The sequence below is a fragment of the Dermacentor albipictus genome, chromosome 7, assembly GCF_038994185.2.
Source record: "Dermacentor albipictus isolate Rhodes 1998 colony chromosome 7, USDA_Dalb.pri_finalv2, whole genome shotgun sequence".
In the NCBI taxonomy this organism is placed as follows: Eukaryota; Metazoa; Arthropoda; class Arachnida; order Ixodida; family Ixodidae; genus Dermacentor; species Dermacentor albipictus.
The window spans coordinates 41,111,704-41,126,384 of record NC_091827.1 but is presented as its reverse complement, the minus strand read 5'-3'; the positions used below and the strand labels follow the sequence as shown (position 1 = coordinate 41,126,384).

The 14,681-nt window shown below is 42.6% G+C and overlaps 1 long non-coding RNA gene across 1 annotated transcript; it reads left to right on the top strand.

Annotated features, from left to right (window-relative positions):
• The first annotated feature begins 397 nt into the window (after nt 1-397).
• On the top strand, nt 398-14,292 carry LOC135921000 (uncharacterized). The gene is made up of 4 exons (XR_010570408.2): nt 398-525; nt 6,542-6,721; nt 9,474-9,665; nt 13,948-14,292. It is a non-coding gene; the product is annotated as an uncharacterized lncRNA (long non-coding RNA).
• The last annotated feature ends 389 nt before the right edge of the window (nt 14,293-14,681 follow it).

The following is a 14,681-nucleotide window of genomic DNA, read 5'->3' as shown; positions in this document are numbered from 1 at the left end:
ACGCAATGTTTCCTGAAAAAAAATTATTAGTGTGTAATGACGTGTGGAAATAAAACTTTATATGCACCTTGGCGCGATAAGCAAAGTACGTAAAAGTAGTCTAAATTTTTGGCTTGAGCGAAGCAGCAGGCAGCTCGTTTTGTACCATTGTTCTATCCAGCATACCTTCTGGTCGAAATGAGAAAGCGCAGAGGCTGTTGGCGCTGGAATATATTGCCTCTGTTTTCTAAAAATAGGTCGACGTGCCGAGAGACGTCATGCATACAAGGAAACCAATAACACGGGGGACCTTAAGTTCGCAGAATAACAATGGCCTGAACTTGAAAACTGCTGTATAAATTTAGTGACGTGCCTAAGAAATGACTAAAAATAAGCGCGCATAAATTTAAGTACAGAGGAGAGCGAAGCAGGCAGTTGTTGCGCTGCGGACTAAACTGCCAAGTATTTTTGCGAACAGTGCTCGGATGACCTGTGGAGCCGGAACATTCATGCTGATATTGTTATCTTTACTTTCCTATTTTAATGGTAAGCTAAACTTATGTGCGTTGCTGTTAGAGAGTTCGATTCATTGAATTGTCCTGGCTAAACCATATCTTCCCGGGGATAACGCATGCTCTAAACGATCAATAATACTAATATTAAAATGGTATTGAGCATTGAAATATCTGGTGATTGTTTGGTACAGTAAATACATCTGCATGCTTTCTCTGGTTTACGGCAAAGTGTGGACAGCTCGACCTTGGAGGAAGGCCCATAGGACGCAGAACTGAGAGCGAGAGCAGATCAGCACTTCGCCAGAGCTGAGGAGCAACCTGCCACTACGCCACAGAGCACAAAGCGACAAAAACGACTTCGCAGTTGGAAGATAAAAAACACTGGAAATGCACCTTGTATTGGCTTCACAAAGAATCCAGAACCCCAGAGATGTGATATGGAGGGAACTTCTCGTCGGTCCGTAAACCCTCACAGCTTGTGTTTAATGAGAAGCTTGATGGCTTATACCCCAACCTAAAAGTGTTTGCAGTATGTCACCGCAGGAAACGAACAGTGTTGCAATTTTAATAATTTTATTGCTAGATTTAGCGACTTTCTTGTCCGTTTAAAAACATATGTGTCGATTTAGTCAGGGGATATTTTTTTCGCTAACATATCGGAACAATTGGCGTCAGTTTGGTGACTTGAAAGTTAGGGAAATCGCTTCGCAAATAGGTTTCTATGATTCACCTTATTATACAAGAACTACAGGTGACCCTAATTGCTGCTCGTATGGTGCATTGATTATGTACCCTTATGAAGCATGATTGTCTTTCTATCGGTAGTGTTCACCTCGTGATTGCGCTTCACAGCGCGATGGCCTTAAAAGGAAGCTCTAGCTCTGCCCCAACATCGACGCGATCTATTGAATAACATGCAAAACGCAAGAAAATTTTTCAGGGATAACGCCTGGATCGATTTTAATGACGTTTGATTCATTTCAGAGAAAACCTTACCTTCTAGTGACTACTGGAAGCGAAATCATGAGTTAGGGCCTGAATATTTTTAATAAAGGAATGAACTCCGTCGCTTTCAACGCCCCTTCTACGCAAAATCCTGCTACCATCATGGATGTGATCACTACTTGCCAGCGACTACATGAGCCCCAGACCCTTCAGCTATACACCTATACTCCAGACGTTCGTCTCCCTTCGGCCATGCAGTGCCGCACGCTGATCCGCGACATCATTCGTGAAGCGCTTCGCGGGCGGTGTTCATCTTGCGGTCCGGCGAAAACAATCCCTAATTGGCCCATTGGCTTGCGCGACATCATTAAACCTCAAGTGTGCGTCATATTCCAGCTAAGCTGCTCAGAAGTTTGGCGTTGCCTCATGCCTCACTGCTAACCTAGAGCAATAGTCCTTGAGCACGATCTATGGTCGCACTTTATTCGCCCTGCACCAGCCGCCCACCACCTACATGGTTTGCGTATTCTAAGAATGCATCACAAGAAATCCTAGGATCAACCAGTACTGAAAATCCATTAAAATTAAATAATGGGGTTTCACATGCGAAAATCACTTTCTGATTAATAGGCACGCGGTAGTGGAGGACTCCCGAAATTTTGACCACCAGTCATTCTTTAACCCTCCATTCTATGGTGTCCCATATTTGGCACATATCGGTTACCTTTTTTTATTGCGTGTGTGAAATGCCCAGTTGAGAATGTGATACCGTCAGAGTAATTCTCATAGCTATGCGCACCTATTATGGGCAACTGCTGCCATCTCTTGAGCGATACGCAAAACAGAGGTGGAGTAGATTTTGGGAAGTGACGTTACACTCGGAGGGGGCGAACACGAGCAATTGGTTTTTTTTCTCTGAAAATGTTCACCGCGGAAACAGAGAAATAATTTTGACATATTTTCTGGTCTCCTCAATTCTAGCCCGATATTAGTTTTTTCCATTTCGTCTGCAACTATAGGAGATAACACAAAATTGGTGTGTGCCATATTTGGCACACTATGAACTTGAAAGAGAAAACTTGAAAGACAACATAGCCCGAAGCTGCAGGTCACTCTATCACGGGATAAAATTTTCTCGCTGGGTACGGTGAGTGTGAATCGTCTGCTAAACTGTCACCTGAAAAGCGAAAAGGAACTGAAATGTAAAGGACTTGGCGCTTCAGAGGAACTCACAAGCATGATAAATGACGTGGAGTTATCGTGTGTGCGTTGGTATGGTAACCGCGCCGGGACATTTCTGTCGAGCTTTGTCGGGATCAAGTCCAAAAGACTAAGCACTGGTTTACTTCCACCAAGGAGTTTCGCGAAATTGATTGCAAGGTCTGCAACAGATACTTGGGCGGGGTAAACTTGCTGGACTCACTGCTTGGACTTTACCGCATACATATCAGGTCTAAAAAATGGCACTTTCGAATTTTTACGCATATTCTACACTGACCGGTAGTGGCAGAATGGCTATTGTACAGGATGGTGCAGGAGCATCTTGGGAAGAAACAAGTACTACCGCTGGCTCAATTGAAAACACAAATTGCAGAATGCCTTACCTCACATAAAAAGTGCCTACCCAACAAGCGACTAGGAAGGCCTTCTAGTCAAGAGATCAAATTCCAGGTTCAAGCCAAAAAAGCACGGGGACCAACTGCCGCAATGCCACCCAAAGACGTTCGATCTGACCAAGTCGGCCACTGGCCAGAATTTGATGAGAAGAGACAAAGATGTAAGTGGCCATCTTGCACAAAGAAGTCGTCGGTAAGATGCAGCAAGTGCAACATTCATCTTTGCTGGAACGCAGCAAACAACTGTTTGATTTCATTCCACACATCCCGCTAAAAAGACCACCGTCCATGAAGCTTTGTTTTTCGCCCATGGCATCAAGACAACTCGGTCATCTTTATGGTGTGCCATATTTGGCACAAAGCTGTATCTTTATAATACAATCGTTATAACTTTGAAACTTTTTGTATGTGGGTTTGTTCATTCAATCATTAATGAGAAGTGAAAAAATAATTTTTCGAATGATGTTTTCATATTTCATGCAATGGAGGGTTAACGTGCAGCTAAATCTAAGTACACGGGTGTTTTCGCATTAAGCCCCCATCTAAATGCGGCGGCTGTGGCCGAGATTCAATCCCACGACCTTGTGCTCAGCAGCCTAACACCATAGCCACTGAGCAACCACGGCGGGTGAAAATTCAAACGCGCCCGTGACTTAAATTTTAATGATTGTAGGAGTGATTAGCCGTGCAAAAGCTACGGCAAGTGAGCCCACCTTTATTATATAACAAAAGATGAAAATACGAAGGAAAAAAACAAAGCAGACCCACCTATTCAAACAAAAAGCTCGGAAACTTGCAGCAGTGAGCACCATGAGATTGACAAACCTAGAATGTCGAGCTTTATAACGCCATCAATAAACAAAATGCTTTTCAACACTCTGCTGAAGCCACAAGAACTGAGAATGACAACGATTTTGCTTTTGACGGTGCTGCTCCTCTTCGTAATCTTCTGTGCGGAGATCGCCTGAGGTTGAGCGGTTCCTTTGAACGAGCCTCAGCACACTTTCTAGAGCTTGAACCGAAGCAACGGGTCCAGTACCAGTGCCGTAGAGCGGAAATGATGGCACTTACGTTGGGAAGGAAGCTCTAATTTTTGCGAGGAGGCCTCAAGAGTCAAACGGAGCACACCGGGTTCAAGAGTTCTCGACAGGGGAATTCCCCTCATCTACGTGATTCATGCACCATTTTTAAGAAAACGCAGTCTCAACCACAATGTAGTGCACTCGTGACGTAGATGCCCCAAAGTGCACACAAGTGTTTTGGTCACTGTTTCTAGTATTTTATTTTGCCGCTGTCTCAACTTGCATTGAGCAACACCTGCTAATTTTAGTCAGTTTGTCAGGGTGCTATGCTTTAATTTTCTTTCAGTGTTTAAATATTATAAATTTCTTCTTGTGAAGCTTCACTTATTCATGGAGTAAAACTCGGTTGCATTAGTACAACTTACACATTAGAAATACGTTAGCACAGCAAATACGTTAAAATAATGAACTGCATTTCTTTAGTTCTTTCCCTGGAGAAAAGCACCTGCGTCTTACAGTTAATTCTGGGGTTACGAAATGTCTATCCCTCTATATGCTTCACTCTGGACAATGGTTTCAATCGTGGAGGTAGCTGTTCAGTCTCATAAGTTTCCACAGGGTGGTAACGTTTCATCTCAGTTAATTTTTTTAATTTATTGTCGTTATTACTCTGGTGAACGGTTTCACTCGTGGCGACAACTGCTCATTCTCACAATTTCCCTTAGGGTGCTAGCGTTTCATCTCTCATAATCTATGTGAGTGCGACCTGGCTAACGCTTTTCCCAGATGCCGAGTTAAGTGGGGTGGCGTACTCGAGTGAGATATCACTTTCAGGCATATCGACAATTCGACAATATTTCATGTGCATCAGCACTGACGTCGTCTAGTATGCAACGAAAACTATTTCTCGCACTTCGTAGAGGACACTCTGTAGTCGTTAAATTGCCTCCCTGAAAGTAAACAATTGAGACTGCCGGCCCAGGTTACGTCTGTGTTGCTTCAATGTCTATACTGGTCACAAGAAGTAATAAGGGTGTTTAACAGTTTCTACGGACAGGTTTGCAACAAGACATGTTGCACTGCTTATAAATAGCACCTGACATGTAGCGCACACATGCCCGCACATTTATTCCACAAGTTGGGTCACTGGGAGATCGAGGTTGCATAAAAAATAGGAATATTATAAAGTGCGTAACGTTGAGAAAATATAGCACTCACAACACTATTTGTGGTTGGTTTTTAGCGGACCACTTCCTCCGGCAAGTGCTGGTCATTTCTTTGCGATAGGTTGCGACTACAACGGCGCCAAAAGTACACATTGGAGCGAACACTAACCAGACGAAGTCTCAGCGGTGCCAGAATTGCGCTGGTTATGCGCCGCTCTTCTAGGTGTCGCAGAATCTCTCACAAATATGGGTCAATGTGCGCGGCAAAGCAAGAAAACAATTTTCGCCTTACTCGGGCGCCGGCCTGCTACAATTCTCGCCTCAGAGGACTCTTAGGGTGACGGTGAGACCCCTACACTTGTTTGGTTTCCGCCACTGGGTAGTAAGTTTCCTGTAGCCTTGAGGAAGAACACTTATATGGTTGGCAGTTAACTGATGTTGGCATATATGTGGATAAATCATGTGATTATCCTCTGTTCGATGAATACAGATTCTGCATATGAAACGCATTTGTTGTTGGATCAAGATGGTGCTGAATAAACAGATTCCAGGTCATCTGTTTGGAAGACACCGCAAAATCATGCACGTGAAACACTCTCTTCACAAATTTGCGCCAACACACTACATTGTGCATAAAACCATGCCTGCAGTAATCCTGAGTACACAAGTCTTCTATGCGCTAGCCTCGGCCTTCTCATGTGTATAATTCACTATCACACAACGATCACAAAGGTGAAGTCGGGAGTATAATATCACGTGTCATTGTTCTCTGCATGTTCACTGCATTAGTGTGTTACATTTCCGGCCTTACTGTCTATGTATTTCAAGTCGCTCATATTTGAAATCATGTTTTAGGCAAGGTAACTTGAAGGAATATGTAGGTACAACCGCAGGCAAAGAGTCATTACGCAATCGTTTTTGGCTGCTATTCTTGGTGGCCATTGAGGGTGCGCTATGTTGGAACCGCTGTCTTCGTACACTTTGTTGTTATTTGGTGAAAACCATTGTGGCCGCTGGACGCAATATATTGTTGTACTCGGGAAAGCGGGGACATGCCACGAACAATTGAACGTGATTTATTATAGCCGATAGGAGTACAAATAATTGTCAATGGACTAACCAAATCTTGAATGAAATTTTGAGTACTAACAAGTGCAGCTTTATAAACTGACAGTGCAAAAAGCCGTTTAAAAAAAACATCAAGCGGTAATTTTGAATGATAATCTGTCAGAAACGTTCACGCCACAAGCCGAATTATATTACTTGTATATTCTTAGACTTGGTGTCTTTGCGTTCAGTTATTACAGGAATACCAAAGGGATGCCTCATAATGCCCCGTACAAAAGCTTTTGGCCTTCCTATGCCACGTTGGTACTACGACTCCGATGGCAAAGCATGCAAGCCAATTATGTGGGGTGGAGGTGGATACAATGGAAACATCTTTAAAACTTCTGAAGAATGCCAGAAAACATGCGGCCGTAAGTAAAAAAAAGAGCTGTATACTTCCAAAAAACAAGGTACGAACATATGCGTAAATGCTGTAGGCTTTCATTACTATAATAATGACCATATACTTTCAATTATTCTGTTATGCAGTTGCTATTCCTACAGGTGATTGTCAAGTTAACGACATCAATGTGGAATTCATCAGGGTATCCTTTAATGCACCGTGGCATAATTAATACTATTACAATCCCGCCTTGTGGCAGATCCATTCACAGTAATGAGCTACTCAAGCTCTTTTAAAACAAATTTCATTGGGTTAACATAACATACATTGGAACCGGGATCTTGTTTCTTCGGCTACAAATCCTCTCAGGATGAATGACGATGTATATGCGATAAGCCATAGGAGCGAAACACCGCATTTCCAATGCCTAAATGCGTTAAGTATGAGCAGTGGAGGCAATCAGGCTTCTTTCTCGTGCTTCTATCCGGACATACAGCACCATTTAGTGGTCTCGTCACGAAGCATATGAGTGTATAAGAACTAAAGACGCGTTTGACAAGCATGCCCAACAGCAGCGAGCGTCTTAGTCCTAATGCACGGCTTGAGCAATCGCTTAACTCAACTCACGCCACTTTTTGCAACACAACAATGAGTGCGAGGAGTGACGAATACGTCGTGGTTGACGTGGCGATTTGCTCGGAACTGATGACTGACGATGTGCTCGAAGCCAAAAAGGACGGGAGCAAGACGCTCGTCAAAGGCTGCAGTGATAAACAGCCTAGTGTGCGAAGAGACAAAATTTGGCGACAGTGAAGGCAATAGCAGCAAACGGCATTCTTTGGCCATAGCTGACATCGCTCTCGGATTTAGTCACCCGTCAAGCGTGAGCTTCCTTGAAAATACGTCAGCCGTACCCGTATATTATTTCGGTTAATGTGTGCAGAAGAAACCATGAGAATTATTTCACTAAATAATCCCCTGAACACATGGGTAATAAAGGTTTCATGTTCTTGGACATGCTATGAACGATCTATCGGGCGTAACACACTGCCAGGTCTTCAAAACAAAATTACATTTATAACAAAGAATTTATGAGTTCTCAAATACTTCGTTATACAGGCGTTTCTCTTTATACAAAAGCTATGCTGTGCAGACGACTGTCTCAAAAATGAGTGAAACAATGTCTCGTAGTGTAGGAAGCGCAGGTGGCACATGCCCATGATCTAAGTAAGTGTTATCACTCTGGGCGTGATCTGCGTATCACATTCAGTGTTCAGTGTTTTCTGCAACTTCACAACCCAGGCGCATTCCGTTAAACACTCCTAAATATTATACAGTTATTATTCTGTGTTGACGAGGTTCAGGAGAATGAGGTGCATGCATTCACAAGCACTTCTGTAGAGACCAGAGCGCATGCAGCAATTGCGCTATATTTGTTCAGAGAAAATGGCTGTGTAGCGCTGCTCTGATTAGGTTGTACAGCAGGCTGCAAACGCGAGGTAAAATAATACAATGTAGGTGACCCACTAACCCAAGAGAAAGCATCAAGGTCTTCGCTTACGAGTTCTGTGCTGAACCAGGAGTACAGTTAGCATTTACACAGTCACAGCATTGAGCTCAAGTCATTATGAGGTTTCCACTTTGTTGGCACCCAATCTGAAGCGCATGCGGATGTGCATGCTGATAAAGTGCATGCTTAGCAGAAATAAAGCGACAGAACCAGTAAAACAAGTCACTTTGGCAGAGAAAAATACATAAACATGGCCGAGGTAACAGTACAGACGAAACTGTAGTTGCTTGTTTTTTGATGGTCGACTGTCTTATGAATTTTCTTATAAAGAGCTGATTTTCAATTAACCTGGTCCCCGCCCTTGAGGCTGTTGATCAAGGGCCCTATCACGTAAAACTCTTCCAATATATTTTTATTCGAATGTCCTGACGTCAAATTTGCGTAACCACCGACGCAAGCACCGGGTGGTGACCCACAGGGTAGTCTGAACAGACCAATGAAACGCTCTCCTCGTTCATAGGCTGCCACTTTTGTTTGCTTGAAAACCTAATAACACGGCCTACACTGAGCGGCTTTTCTTATATAATTGACTCACAAAGGCGAGGAGTGCGCTCAAGTGGAGAGGTAATCAGTGGGGCCGAGCCACAGCACTGAAACTCGATAACCCGATGAAGAGGGTGGTGCCGGAGTTTGCGATTGGTCCGCTTTCCCTTACTTAGCTTGCGCTGGCCCGTCTACAATGGCGCCGGCATGCACCAGTTGCTTAAGAAAAACGGTAAAAGGGATCCTCAGCAAGAAAGAGTTTTCAGAAGGAGGTTGGAAAAGTGCCGAAAGTGATCGAATACGTTACACGGCCAGGGAAAAAGATTTATTACATGCAAATAAACCCATGCTCTCCGGCAGGTGCGAGAGCCAGTGCCAGAGTGATCGGCGGTAGCCATCTTTTATTCCTTTCGGAATGGAGCAGCCTGTGGCTATTCAGAAAAAAAATTCAGTTTTGTTCGGCATAATAATGCATCTTTAACGCGTACACGTCACTTTGACGCGGTGAGTGCTTGCGGTTTTGCGACGTCGTGCGAGAGGCAGGTGAAGTGAACTCAGGAGAGACATTACTATTTTCTTAACTGCAAAGGTGTCTTGCTGAGAAACTCTTATGGCTTTCCGCACGCCTTTGTTTTATACTACTGAAGAACGCGAAGCCCAGGAAAGGGCGTAAGAAAGTATCGTAAAAATGATAACACAATTATATGCATGCGCCTCTTGTTCGCAGGTTCGTATCGACAGGATGCCGACGTCTGCCTACTGGTGCCTCCTTTAACCAAGTGCAAGCACCCTGGGCCTTCTCTTGTAATGTGGACTTACAACAGTACAACAATGACCTGTGTTAATGTTAAATACTATGGTTGCCATGGAAATAAAAACCTCCACAAGACCTGTAAAGCGTGCCGCCACAAGTGCATACGTAAGTGAAATTTTTAGGCCTAGTAAATAAGTGATTTCGTCGAAAAGTTGGCTGCGGGCTCAGATTTCATTCGTTCTCCCGCGATCAGAATATTCATGGACAATTTCATGTCCCTGTTCTTCTTTTGTTCTCATAACATAATATTTACCCTGAAGTGTTGCATGTTAATTTAGTTGTTAGGAAGTTATTGTGGTTAATAGCTCAAGCGAGGAAACAAGGAACCTGAACCCAAACCTAAACAAGGAAAATGGACAAGACAAGCCGCTGATGTAGCTCTCCGGTTGTAAACTTGTTTCGCGGAAGAAATATAAATGGTGAGATGTTGTGCTGGCGAAATGCCGTGATAGAGTTGCTAGGGACGACGACCAATGAATGCGCCACCTTATTAACGCGTGTAACAACCCTGAAAAACAAAAATAACAAAGGCAACGTAATAGAGACTGTCGGCAATCACGTGGCATCTATAAGTGTAGATACCGATCGGGACGACATGCAGCCAGATAGAATGCCTAACCACAGTCGATAAATGTACGTTCCAGGTGTATCTGTTGTACACATTCTGCTTTATTTTCGGAACGTGAACTCGTTTATCCTGCAAAGAAAGCAGATTAGGGAGTTTTTGTTAGTGTGCTTCTCAGCGAGTAATTAACCTGGCCAAATGAGAGTGGTGCGCTTATTCATTACTGTCATCCAGACAAGTGGAACTGTATGTATGCAGAAACTAACAAAACTGGTTTATATCACTTGTTTTTGTTATGGTCTGACGCTTCACTGGAATCATAGTAGAGTGTGACGCGATATGTGCAAAACTGGGGTACTAAATGTCAGTTCTCTAAAAGAAAACATAGGAATCAGTCACTTGCGATGCGGATTCGTGCACTAGTTTGGCAGAAATCTTTTACCGTGAACAGCATTTTTCAGCTCCGAAACATATACTTCCTGTACATTTGATCGTTAGTTCCTTCTTCCCTCGGGCATTCCTTCACGCATGCCACAAAATGAAAGAAACACACACTTGAAAAACGTATGCCACCAGTTTTTAAAACTAAATTTTCTGAAGTCATTTTCGATTGATTCACGATTTGGAAACGCCCCTTTATTTAGGATTTATTAACAAAAATATTAAGCTTTTGAAAATATCCCATTGAAATGTTGCAGTCATTTTTCCAGCACTTCTGTACGAATTCAATAAAACCACAGGCATCAGATGCGATGAAGTACGCAGTATCACCCGTAAAATAGCCACGCGTAGGGAGTGCTTAAAATTTGTTTGTATTTAGGAGATATAACACACTTATAATAGTGTTCGGTTGTCTTTATCTTTCTTCAATTCGGTTAACATCTTACTGTAGGGCTGCTTCAAGCTTGCCCTTTTGGTTTACCTTCATCGCGCATGCAATATTTTTGCTACTCCTTTGCTCGCATGTTGGCCTTCTAAACATCGCTCTTGCCAATTTAGCATGTTTAAGATGAAGTAGTATTATTTCCTTATGAATGAAGAAATTACACTCAGAAAGAGCGTTTTCATAATTCTTCAAAGGGAAGAATTATGAATGAATGTTTTAGTGCTTCTTTAGCCAAACCTGTGCAATGAAGTAGGATTTTTGGAAACGTGCGGTATACATTGATAATATTGGCAATTGTTTAAATAAAATTTTAGGAAGAATATATCATTTTTATCCTATTAGCAATTTTGTGAATTTAACATGATTCTGCCTAGAAATATAGGTATTATGTTAGTTCAAAATGATTTACACTCCTCGTTAGAGGCATTGAATAAAGGGGAGCAAAGGAACATAAAGTCTTGCTCCTGCAGACATTGAAAACAAAGAAAAATAAAAGAACAATCTCAATTCGAAGAGATAAAAAACTGATAAAATTACCTTCGCAAATGATTCCACTCATCAAGCGTTTACAAAGAATTATTTAATGGATAACATATAGTAATATGAAAGTGTTTTGTGGGGTGCAAAGAAAGTTTCGCGATAAAGAACGACAAGCCAATAAAAACAATATACAAAACATGATATACGATAAGAAATTAGATTATTATCCCTTCTTTCTACAAGTAAAGCCACTATAGCATACAAACAGATCATCTATAATGTTTAGGTAGATTACTGCGTATACACTACGGCAGAATGTGCCGTAGTTCGACTGGGTGGTAGTGCTATCTGGGTGAGGACTCTCTGGATAAATAACAAGAAGCGCAAAGGAGCTGAAAGCACGTGTTCAACCTCTATTACAGGCACTGCTGAAATTATCGCGAAGCCAGCTTGATGTGGAGCAGGTTTATTTCAGGCCAGCGACTGTTTTTCTAGCGGAATGAATGAATTTGTGAAACAGTGATAATAAAAGGGGGCCGCCTCCGCCATAGTGATTCATAAATATTTACTAAAGAGAACTCTGGTATTAGTGTCTACGGCACCTGCGACTGGTGCCGTTCAGCCAGCATGGTCATTACGAATACCCTTATGAATTTCTCTCGGGCAAGTCAGCGCGTTGAGACGCTTGGTGTATTTCGTCTGGCCCCCTGAGCCGGCTGAACCGCTGCAATTAGTAGTGGTTGTGTTTGTTCTCAGAATCTTCTGCGCTTTGAAACGTATTGGCTGCCCTAAAATTTAGGACAACGAAGGCTGATAAAGCGTATTAAACGAACGTGCAAGAATGTTCCAAGCGTCAAGCACGAACACCAAGCAAATCTATGTACTTCCCATCATTGCCATGACGACTGAATGATCACAAGGCCAGAGTTACCTCTTGTAAATATTGTAGGAAGCACTATGCACGCTAGTCCTTTCACTTCTCTGCACGTCCAACATCGATCACTCCGGCGACGCACGCGTCCACGTAGCTAGTGACTTTCCATACAAACAGCATTCCTGAGTTTGTAGGCAGCTCTCGAAGCGGGGAACTTGAAAGGGTATTCGCGCTTACAACGTTTTTTTTCCGCGCACAAAAACATTCAAAAACTTCAACCTCATTTGCATAATTCTAAAGAGTTCAAGCCGTAGTGTTAGTGGGCCAACACGAGTATTATAACAGTCGCCAATGCTTTGCGGTAAGTCTCAAATTGCGCTTCTTGACTTGTTTGGTACAATTTGAACCTTTCCGAAGCGCAAGCCCACGCTAGCTTTTCCTCAATCTGGGCCTGATCCTGTAGCATCGTAATTCCACGAAGCATCGTTCCCAGTTGTTCTGGCACCGCCGCAAAAGCACTCTTAGACCAAAAACTAAGGCATGTCGTTATCTAGCTAGTATTATACATGTTCCTTTATATTCTTGGACAAAACATGTCCTTTATACTATGGTAAAGAGCTACTTCCGCTAGCTACCAATTTGTGTGCTAGCTACCATTTTGAAGTAGCTGGCAAACTTTGGCGCTCTTATCCAAGAGCTTTAGAGGTTTTCAGAGTGTGAAAGAGGCACGCGAATGCACGCAAAGTGCCTCGAGCGGTCAATCGCGCAGCAATGTACTATGTTCTTGTGGCCCCCTAACATGTCTTTTATTACAACTTAACGAGTGTCTCAGCTTGTTTGTCTCAGCTATTTAAAGCTTGTTCCGAAATAAAGGCATACCTTAACAAAGGAGGTCGTAAAGAAAAAAAGATTTTTCTGTGGCGACTATTGCAAAAGCGAACGACAGTGGTGATGACACAGATATCTACTGTGCCACCGGCCTGTTGGAGAATAAACTACGAAACAGGTAACGGCAGCATCACAATGGCGATTGGAACTGCACTGAAAATTAAAATGAAGGATGGTGGCAGTGCCCACGACTTTGATAGTACAGTGATCAAAACACCAACAATAGGTACCGAAGCTTGTTAACAAGGTCGTTGGTTTGACGACATGATACTGCAAACAGCGCATACGAAAAATGATACTGCTAAAATAAACAATGACCACCTGCTTTATCGTATGCCGTATTGCGGACTATAACTACGGGTTGGTGACGATGCTATAATGACCCACACTTTGTTGATAAAAATGGTACGTAAACGTGTCTCTGCTGCCACACCTTGGCTGCTAGCATTTTCCGGGTGCTTCTGGAAGTACTTCGCATAACATAGGACTTCTTGGTTTCCCTTAATTACAGGGGCATTTGTTCTGAATATTGTGTAAGAGACTTTTAAGGTCAAGCGGTGTAAAGACACTTAACTGCCATTCGCTGCAATTAGGCCACGAAAAATAAAGGACAGCAGAGATTGTTTGTGGATCTAGCCTGCAAAGGTAGCCGCTTCTCGAAACATAAATCCACTCTTGGTCTATTCGATTGCAGATCACTCGACTGTTTTGCAGTTCTGCCCGGAGAATCCACCAAGAAGAAAACTTGTATTTCAGGGCCCCCATGACTCTTTTGTTCCGCAGAAGAAACCAAAACTTTAATGGGGATGACAAAAATGGAATAACTCCATAGAAAACTCATCTCTTAAAGAAAAAGAGAAATGGGTCTGCCATATCGTCAATGTGAGCGAATAGCCGCTCACATTTGGCACCAGTCCAGTAGCGTAATGGAAGATTTCTTGGAAAACACAGTGCATTAGTGCTCTTCCAAGTTTTTTTTAGGTGAAACTGCACTTGGGGTAAATATTAACACCTAATAAAGTATTTTTAAATGCTTGAACGGCTTGTCTTCTTTTTTTAACTATGTATAAGCGGTTAAGGGGCTTATAAAGGACGTCCCTACATACTTTAGCCTGACTATTCAAGGATGAAAATTATAAATTATGGTGCAAGGTATAATTATATTACCTACGTTATAACACAATTGGTCTTGAAATTTCGTCTTGCGTCGTGTTTTCTTCAAGCTCTTTTTCTTTTTCGTTGAAGTGCTTGGATAAAGTTAGCTGGGACACCCTGTATATACATAGCAACGCGCTGCTATGGTTGTCTAGTTATGACGTTTTTATGATGAGCTTGAGCTCACGTGCTCGATTCAGAGTATGACAGCGGTATCTTGATGGTGGTGAAATGTAGAAATAGTAACCCATTGATGTTTATGCCTACGTTAAA